Source organism: Schistocerca cancellata, chromosome 1 (genome assembly GCF_023864275.1).
Source record: "Schistocerca cancellata isolate TAMUIC-IGC-003103 chromosome 1, iqSchCanc2.1, whole genome shotgun sequence".
NCBI classification, from domain to species: domain Eukaryota; kingdom Metazoa; phylum Arthropoda; class Insecta; order Orthoptera; family Acrididae; genus Schistocerca; species Schistocerca cancellata.
The window spans coordinates 40211351-40221979 of NC_064626.1; the positions used below are offsets into that span (position 1 = coordinate 40211351).

At 37.5% G+C, this 10629-nt stretch overlaps 1 long non-coding RNA gene across 1 annotated transcript; it reads right to left on the minus strand.

Annotated features, from left to right (window-relative positions):
- Window positions 1-8285: 8285 nt before the first annotated feature.
- LOC126155271 (uncharacterized) lies at window positions 8286-8810 on the minus strand. Its single transcript, XR_007532824.1, has 3 exons — window positions 8688-8810; window positions 8497-8567; window positions 8286-8352 (listed from the first exon to the last, which is right to left on the minus strand). It is a non-coding gene; the product is annotated as an uncharacterized LOC126155271 (long non-coding RNA).
- Between the last annotated feature and the right edge of the window lie 1819 nt (window positions 8811-10629).

Consider the following 10629-nt stretch of genomic DNA (forward strand, 5'->3'; position numbering starts at 1 on the left):
AAGATACGACTATCTCCTTTCGGATGCACTATTCCTTCTGTACTGCATTCCTCGCGCCCTCACATTGATGAAGAAACACAGAAAATTCGTCCCTATGAAAAACTATGGATTCTATTATGTCTCTTTCTGAATCGAGGAACGTTTCTATGGAAACGACAGGATTTTCTTTTGTGATACGGCTATCTTCTTTCCGATTACTATTCCTTCTTTACTGCATTCCTCGCGCCCTCACATTGACGAATAAACACAGAAATTGCGTACCATTTATAAAGGCACATTTGCATGCCGAGCGTGAGTTTCCTCGGAAACGCGAAATATTAATTAAATAAATAATCAGTGACAAATAAATAAAGCCTATGGCACACAACTGCAGCGCTGTGTCGCTGATAAAACAAAAGCACAATTACGTTACTCGTATGTTTGATTAAGAAAAGAGAGCTCTGGTTGAAGTGGTGCGAGAAGCACGTATTTTATTTTATTGTCTGGCACACCGCCATATTTCATGTTATAGAAAATTACTGCGAGTTGCAACCACACTAGGCACTCGATTCTGTAAAGAATTTATATTTATAAAAGTAAGTAGGATTTTGAACTGTAGGCTTATTCATTGAATATATCTGATTTAACTAACAGTGTAACTTTTTTATGTTTAGTAGACAATCACCTCTGTACGACGTTTTGGCATGGCTGGCAATTTATTGTATTATTGAGATTTAGATTATGAGTCCGCACCTACCGCAGCAGTCTTTGGAAACGATTTAACTACGAAGTCCGATTATTTCAATTTTATTTCACGGTCAACTACGAGTAACATTGCCTTTACGAAAAAGCCATTGTCAAGCGTCTGATACCGAATAATTATCCAGATAAGCAAATATCAATTACAATTACAATCACCATCATACAGAATAATTAACATTAAAATAATTAATATTTTATTTGATTTTATTTTATTTATTTTATATTGGCGACTGCGTGTCGGACTTGTTATTTTGTCATTTGTTACATTGTTCTCTTTGTTTCATGTAAAAAATCAACTTTCTGGACCTGGACGTCAATGTATGAGAGATAACAAAATTTGAAGACATTGCAATTCTGAAATTTTGCCGGAAGACGCAAAGAAGCTTCCAGCAAAATAAGGTAAGACGCAGCATCCTTGCATTGGCAGGCTTGACCAGACGTATAATTCAGTGTATTAGCTTTTCAGTAAATTCTGTAGTGTTTCTTTTCCGCATAACAGTTTCAGTGATAAATTTCATTCTCAGTACTTTTCCCTAAACAATAACGTATGCAACAATACCAATACACGAGTGTACAATATGGCCGACTTCTGTACGATACGTAGTAACATGGACAGCAGCCATTACCAATAATCTCAAATTCAGTTTATATTTTTAAATTAATAGACAGCCATTGTTGCTACGAGCGATTCATGCTCAACTGCATTTTATTTTAAAATCAGTGTCAAATATTTTCTTGAAACATATTTCACGTGTGGCATGGTAATAACTAGAAAACAATACGCAAAAATGGAACAGCAAGGACGTACTATTCAGACGCAATCCGACTCGGACGTGAGACAAGTGTTAGAAAATGACTTTACGACAGCAACCGGTAGTGACGATTCATCAAACATTGACGCAAGTGTTGACGAAAATTTTGACAATAGGCCGTCCACCACAAAAATTTCAAAGTCTCAATCAGAGCCCATGTTAATGCATGACGTCACGTCTAATGCCGCGGCGGGGGCAGAGACCTTGCAAACGGTAAACATTGCCGACATGTTACAAATGTTAATCAAACAGAACGCCGAAAACATGGCAACCTTAAAGACACAAAATGACGCAATTAAATCTGACCTCATAGCACTCAAGACAGGTAATGACACTTTATGTAAACGTGTGGAACTTATAGACGCCACACTGACCAAACAGATGACTGAACTCAGTACTAAATTTTCCCAGCTTAATACGAGACAAGAAAAGACTACAACTGACGTAGCACTTTTACAGACACAAATAAAAAACCTTAATGTCACGTGTGAAGTTCTTACTGAACAAATTCAAACATATCCTTCAGTACATGACAACCTCGAAAAACGAATTACAGACGTACAGAATAAATTTGACAATGTTGAACAACACCTGACTGACATCTTACAATCTGATGCCACAGCTCATTTTGAAAATATTAATAAAGAATTTAATGATTGGGTAGTGAACAAAGACAAACATTTTGATACATGCTTACGTGAAAATTTACCAACAATTGTGCACGACTCCGTAGCGCAATACATTACTAATAACAAACAGCTGATCAGTGACGCAGTACAATCCGTCACTGCACCCATGGGACAATTCACCGATCGACCACAGTCTGAATGTAACGAAAATATCAGTCAAAATGTACAGTTCAGAAACCAATATACATTCGAGTATGATACACACATTCCGCACACGACAAATACACAAGAACAAAACGCACCACGACTACAACACATACCACGATGTGCAAACACAAACACAAGCTATTATCATGGTAAACCACAGCAACATTATCGTAATTACTCGCCAGCTGGACATAGCAGTAATTACAGTGGGACAAATCCATATCATAATGCAAAGGAAGACGAAAGCTTAATGAAACACAGGCAATTTCAGATTTTTATCCCAGAAAAACGAACCATTCATCCGGTGATTTTTCTTAAATCTTTTAGTAACGCATTTCCACGCACTTGGAGTGACCGGAAAAAAATTTCATATATTGTCGGTTACATCCAAGGCGATGCAGCTGTCTGGGCATACAGTCAAGCTGACGTATGTACCACGTACAGTGAGTTTGAGCGTGCTTTTCTGAACAAATTCTGGTCGCAATCCGTCCAGGAGCGACTCAGAAGACAAATTTTAGAACCTGAAACTTTTAACAGTAAAAATGGCAACTTACGCAGATATTTTGAAAAATACTTGAACATGGGACACTTTTTAGACGAACCAGTCGCAACGCGTGATATACTCCGTGCGTTGAAGGCCAAATTGCCTTTCAACATTAAAGAAAAACTTCTACATATCCCGGATGACGATTCAGATTATTTTTTAACAGCTTTAGATTCGGTTGACATGTTACTTGAAGACCAGCGCTTCGCGCGGCAAAACAGCAGCCACAATGTTTACACTAGTGGTATGCAAAACATGCAGGCTTGCCAACACAATTCTGGCGCGCCCACAGTTGGATACGCGGTACAACAAAAACAGCAAACTCACATGCCGTCTCAGTACAGAAATCAAAATCAACACGCGTATTCCAATACAAACAATAGTTACAACAGTAATAACACTTCATGCGGCAATCCATACAAAAGGCACCGCGGTAATAACTACAACGGTAACAACGGATACAAAGGTAATAACAAAAACACAAACAGAAATAGAAATAATAATAACTACGAGCCAAGACAGCATCAAGGTTGGACTCATAACGATCAGTACTTTCATTCAAACTCTGCTTTACCACAGCAGCCACCAGGACAAAATTGGAGCATACCTTACGACCGACAGGTAAGTTATAATGCGCAACAGCAACAACAACCGCAAAAGTTTGGAGATCATAATAGGCAATATCCGAATGTGAATATAATAGAAATGACACCTGATGCACAACCTCAATCTGTGTCAGTACCTAGTACAAATGCTAATCCAACAAACTAGAAACAGTCACTACTTTGCCCCAGGTCGTGGCTGAAGAATTCTTGGGGGGCGGCTTCAATGTTAATCAGTTATTTGACACCACACTTGAACAACAGAATAATGATATGCCGAGTAATTCTAAACAAAAACTACCTGTTTTATTTATAAGATACAACCACAATAACAATATATCAGATGAACTTTTACAAGACAGTACACAATGTCGTTTAAACACAAATGAAATTGTTTTAGCATCCACTACTGGTGTAGTAGGTGGGATTCCAACTACTATTGTCCTAGATACAGGTGCAGCTGTGAGCGTTTTATCTTTTAATTTTTATAAAAGGATGTGTGAATTGGAACCTGTGCCTGAGTTTCCTGCCCAAAACTGTAAAATAACTACTGCACTAGGTAATAAGTCATGTAGGGTTACGAAGCAAGTTTTTGTAAACGTTAAAATAGGTAATGGAACCGTACAATGGCCATTCCTGGTTGTACAAAACCTTGTGACTAATTGCATATTAGGAATAGATATTATGAGCGAGAAGGACTGCATTATAGACTTCTCCAAAGGTAAATGTATTTTAAATGATAAAAGCAGGGTAATTATTATTGATTTGGACAGGAGAACTCTAAAGCATGACAAACACTGTACAGGGTACAAGGTTCAGTTAGTACTTGACAAAGACATTCAAGACATGCAAACACACTCATCTGACGCAGAGCTAATGGACTTGAAAACATTGCTTGATCATAAGATAAGTGAAGCTACAGCTCTCAGTGTACATGAACGTATAAAACTACAGGAAGTGTTATCCAAATATTTACAAGTTTTTACCAAACGATTAGGTGTTATCAACACGTATGTGTACAAGATTGAAGTTAAGCCTCACAAGATCTTCTACCACAAGACATATAACGTACCGTTATCTCAACGACCTGCTGTGTGGCAAGAATTAAAACAAATGTTAGACTGGAAGGTCATTGAACCATCCACCTCACCTTACTGTAGTCCTCTACTTGTTGTCAAAAAATCAAATGGAAGCATTAGGTTAGTGTTAGACGCACGAGCTATTAATGAAATAATTTTACCGGTTCACACAAAACCTGAAAATTTAGAAGAGCAATTACAGAAATTTCTAGATGCAAAATATTTTTCCACAATAGATCTCGCTAATTCGTTTTGGCAGGTGGGTATCACTCCTGATTCTCGGAAATATACTGCATTTATGTTCGGGGGGCGAACCTATCAGTTTTGTGTTCTACCCTTCGGACTGAATGTCAGCTCTGGGGTATTCATTACAGCCCTGGATACCGTGCTAGGCGACGATTTAGTTGAGACAGTCACACACTATGTAGACGATATACTGATAGCTACACAATCCTGGAATGAACACGTTGACACACTTCAAAGAATTTTAGAAAAATTTGCACAAGCTGGAGTCACAGCCAACCTAAGAAAATCAAAATTTGGTTGCAGTGAGATAAAATATTTAGGACATATCATTAATTCACAGGGCATGCGTCCTGATCCCAGTAAATTGGATGCTATCAGAAACTTTCCTAGCCCTCGAACTAGAAAGCAGTTAAAATCATTCCTTGGGCTGTGTTCATTTTTCAGACGTTTTTTGCCACAACCACTTTTGAACAGTAAACATCTGCTAAATCTACTCAGAAAGAATCAAGTTTGGATCTGGTCGGAACAGTGCCAGAATGACTTTAATACAATTAAACATGCTTTAGTGAATGCTAACATATTGAGCCATCCAGATTTCAATTTAGATTTTTGTATGACTTGTGACGCTTCACGTACTGGCTTGGGCTGTTGCTTATTTCAAGTTGTAAAGAATAAAGAAAAGGAACAGATAAGAATTATTGGGTTTGCAAGTCGTACTTTAACTGAATGTGAGCGTACATACTCGACTACTGAGTTAGAAACACTTTCCATAGTATGGGCATTCAAGAAATTCAATTATTATTTATTTGGAAAACATACAGTAATTTACACCGATCACCAGGCCCTGACATTTTTGTTAACTTGTAAACTTGTACATCCTAGACTATCACGATGGGCAGTTACACTTCAGAACTACTCTTTTGAAATTAAGTACATAAGAGGTAAGGACAACACCATTGCGGACACTTTGTCTAGACTTCCACAAGGTATGAATGATACCAACAGTGACTTAGAAAATATAAATGACTACAGGATTCTCTTAATGCAAGACAAGCAGTATCACCAATATTATTTTGATATGTGCAGAAACATGGCTGAATTACAAAAATCTGATCCTCACTGGTATAAGATAATAACATTACTGGTAGAAAAACAAAATCATCCTTCGACTAAGTATTACAAGTTACACAATGATGTGTTATTTTATCGACGACATCCAAATGCTACTAACTGGTGTGTATGCATTCCCGAAGAGTCTGAACGTAATTTAATTTGGCACACACACTTAGTTTGGGGTCATTATGGGACGAAAAAGTGTTTGGCAAAGCTCAGCACATACTGTTATTTTAGCAATATGAGAAGAAAAATTTACAGGGAACTGAAAACATGTGTCATATGTCAAAAATCAAAACCTCAGAATTTATCCACAAAAACAGATTTACATTCTATTTTACCCAGTAAACCCCTGGAAATTCTGTGTACTGACATCAGTGGACCGCATCCAGCAAGCTCTGGAGGCGTCAAATATATCTTAGCTTTTTACGATGTATTTTCTAAACATGTAAAACTTTATGCTTTAAAATCCGCCACTGCAAGTGCTATAATACGAAGATTCTCAAGTGATTACCTGACGCACGTGGGAAAACCTAAAGCAATTCTGTCAGATAATGCAGCATACTACTCTGGGTACAAATGGAGAAATTTCTTGAAGGACAATAACATTAAAAGTATATTTATTTCGAGGTTTAGTCCACAATGTAACGCGACTGAGAGACTTTTCCGAGAATTAAATCGATTCATGAGGACCTATATTTCATCAAAACATACTAATTGGTTGTCCTACCTAAGTCTTTTCGAAGACGTACACAATAACTTAAATATTTACGATACAAATTACACACCTAACGAGATCATGTTCAATTGCAAACAGAACGATCAGTGGATAGAACCATTACCTAAGTTGTCAGACAAGGAAATCACACCTGAACAGAAAATAAAAGAAGTATTGACTACATTGACACATCACGCACAAATACGAAACAAACATCACAGAAACATAATAAAAAGAAAACAAAAATTCGAGGTAGGAATGCTTGTACTACTTCGTACTCATCATAAATCTGTTGCACTCAAACGACGCAACGCTAAGTGGCGTCTGCTATATGAAGGACCTTATATAATTGTTAACATACCGCACCCTGGTGCGTATCTGTTACAACATCGTAGAACTAACAAAATTATTGGGCTATACGCACACCGAGATCTTAGAGCATTTCATGCTGAATAATGTCAAAGTCATACCCATCAAAACATTGCTAAGCAACTCGTTACAACACAGATAATAAGTAGTATAGAAATTTTCATTTCAGCGTTCCAGAGTCGCAGTTGAAGACAGAAGAACTTTTCTTTCAACGCCGCGGCTCCACCGAGAAGACTGAATATTAAAGTAAAATTTATGATTACGTAGCAGTGAATGATATATTAATTTTTCACGGAACATTTGTGACTGTAGGTACCACTGACTTGGTATGACACCTGACGAACTGACAGACGTCATCTGTGAAGCGATCTTTTACTTTGAGAAATAGATTAGACGCACATCTCTCAACACGAAAAGCATCTACCAGTAGTCAAGGCCACACAGACACTCTACACACACGCACAAAACGCGAGGAATCGAACATTTTCTCTCTCTTACTATTTTGAATATTTATTGAGTAGTGAAAACGCCTGGTCTTGCCTACTGATGTAATGAATGTTGTGTCTAACCTATCTTAATTTCAGGTGACATCACAAAACCGATAAAGAGGACGTAAATATCTGCAATTCATGTAATCAAATGTGACACAATGTAATAACCTATAGCGATGTAATGATGATGTAAACATGTTTATATGCAACTGTATTATGTTTATACTAAGAAAATATGTGACGTGTGTATGTATAATTATTTTTTTTTTAACTGATGTATCATGTAAAAATTTGAACAAAACGAATGCCAAAAAGACATTGCATAGTGAACCTCTGTTCACGGACATTAACGAACATTACTAACTCTGCAACTACGCAGAAACCTATGTGAAGGAAACGGTTAATGCCATTCATTATGCATCGTACCTATGTAAACGCGATGAACGATTTCCTTGATTAATAACTACGAACATTTAGGTGAGCTATATTCAGCAAAAAACTGAAAATGTGAAGTGCATAATTCGTGCATCGTCTAGTGACATTACTACAGTACCTAACTTCAAGATGTTAACTGGATTAAATGGACACAAAGTGCCTGTCCAGAAAACAACACGACGGGTGGAAGAATTTTGGTTGGAACTTCAGGGAATGAAATGTTCTCGAAATGTGACGGACACTCTTACCTGGACTGTCCAAGGATCGACGCCAGCTATGTGCCGTCCAAGGTTCTGCAACCAAGCTTCCACGGAATGTAAAAAACGAACTGCACGTGGACCAATTACTCGACGGGTCACGTCTGATCTGTAATAAGCAATGCTTTTAGTCACAACGAACTGCATCACAACGACTATAATGGAGATGAGAAATGGACACGCTTATGTATTAATCACGTTGTTATACAACGATGTTACTGTGATCAAAAAACTTTACCACGACGATACTAACCTGTAAAAAATTATTGTGCAGCAGATGAATATGAACTGTAATAACGACACGATGTGTATAGGTCAACGCACCTGAAACATACGGACATTTTTCTTTGAAGTATTTCAAAACAATACTATGTAACTAAGAACATTCAACAATCTAAGTTGTATTGTGTTATAACGAATATTGTAAATTTAAAACTAAGTTACCTGTCATAGAATGTAGTCTTCTTATGTAATCTTGGTTGAATATTTTCTTGGTGCAACGACTGAGAAACGCGCGCACACGAACAATATGAACTGCAATACTGTGCCGCGTGATCTAACTGTACGACATAACGGCAGTCACACAGACGCTTCTGCGCATGCGCGCACTCTATCTGCCAACATAAGAACTTTTACGGCGCACCCGCGTCATTCAAAGTTTGTATATAATGTGTATAATGTGGGTCATGTAAATAGTTGTAGATAACTTAGATTTTCTTGTGCCTTTAGGTGAATTGCTCGCCTGCAGGTGTGTCCTTTCGCCTCGCAATTCAGGGGGCAATATAAAGGCACATTTGCATGCCGAGCGTGAGTTTCCTCAGAAACGCGAAATATTAATTAAATAAATAATCAGTGACAAATAAATAAAGCCTATGGCACACAACTGCAGCGCTGTGTCGCTGATAAAACAAAAGCACAATTACGTTACTCGTATGTTTGATTAAGAAAAGAGAGCTCTGGTTGAAGTGGTGCGAGAAGCACGTATTTTATTTTATTGTCTGGCACACCGCCATATTTCATGTTATAGAAAATTACTGCGAGTTGCAACCACACTAGGCACTCGATTCTGTAAAGAATTTATATTTATAAAAGTAAGTAGGATTTTGAACTGTAGGCTTATTCATTGAATATATCTGATTTAACTAACAGTGTAACTTTTTTATGTTTAGTAGACAATCACCTCTGTACGACGTTTTGGCATGGCTGGCAATTTATTGTATTATTGAGATTTAGATTATGAGTCCGCACCTACCGCAGCAGTCTTTGGAAACGATTTAACTACGAAGTCCGATTATTTCAATTTTATTTCACGGTCAACTACGAGTAACATTGCCTTTACGAAAAAGCCATTGTCAAGCGTCTGATACCGAATAATTATCCAGATAAGCAAATATCAATTACAATTACAATCACCATCATACAGAATAATTAACATTAAAATAATTAATATTTTATTTGATTTTATTTTATTTATTTTATACATTGAAAAACTATGGATTCTATGACGTCTCCTTCGAAATCGAGGAACGTTTCCATGGAAACGACAGGATTTTGTTTTGGGATACGATTATCTCCTTTCCGATGCACTATTCCTTCTTTACTGCATTCCTCGCGCCCTCACATTGCCGAATAAACACAGAAATAGCGTCCCTACGAAAAACTATTAATTCTATGGCGTCTCTATCTAAATCGAGGAACGTTTGTATGTTAACGAAAGGGATATGGCTAACTCCTTTCCGATGCACTATTCCTTCTTTACTGCATTCCTCGCGCACTCACAACGATGAATAAACACATAAATTGCGTACCAATGAAATACTATGGATTCTATGACGTCTCCTTCTAAATCGAGGAACGTTTCTATGGAAACGACAGGATTTTCTTTTGGGCTATGACTATCTATTTCCGATGCACTATTCCTTCTTTACTGCATTCCTCGAGCCCTCACATTGGCGAATAAACACAGAAATTGCGTTGCTATGAAAAACTATGGATTTTATGACATCTCCTTCTAAATCGAAGAACATTTCTATGGAAACGACAGGATTTTCTTTTGTGATACGGCTATCTCCTTTCCGATGCACTACTCCTTCTTTACTGCATTCCTCGCGCCCTCGAATTGACTAATTAACACAGAAATTGCGTCCCTATGAAAAACTATGGATTCTATGACATCTTCTAAATCGAAGAACGTTTCTATGGAAACGACAGGATTTTCGTTTGGGATACGGCTATCTCCTTTCCGATGCACTATTCCTTCTTTACTGCATTCCTCGCACCCTCACATGGACGAATAAACACAGAAATTGCGTCCTATGAAAAACTATGGATTCTATGACGTCTCCTTCTAAATCGGGGAACGTTTCTATGGAAACGTCAGGATTTT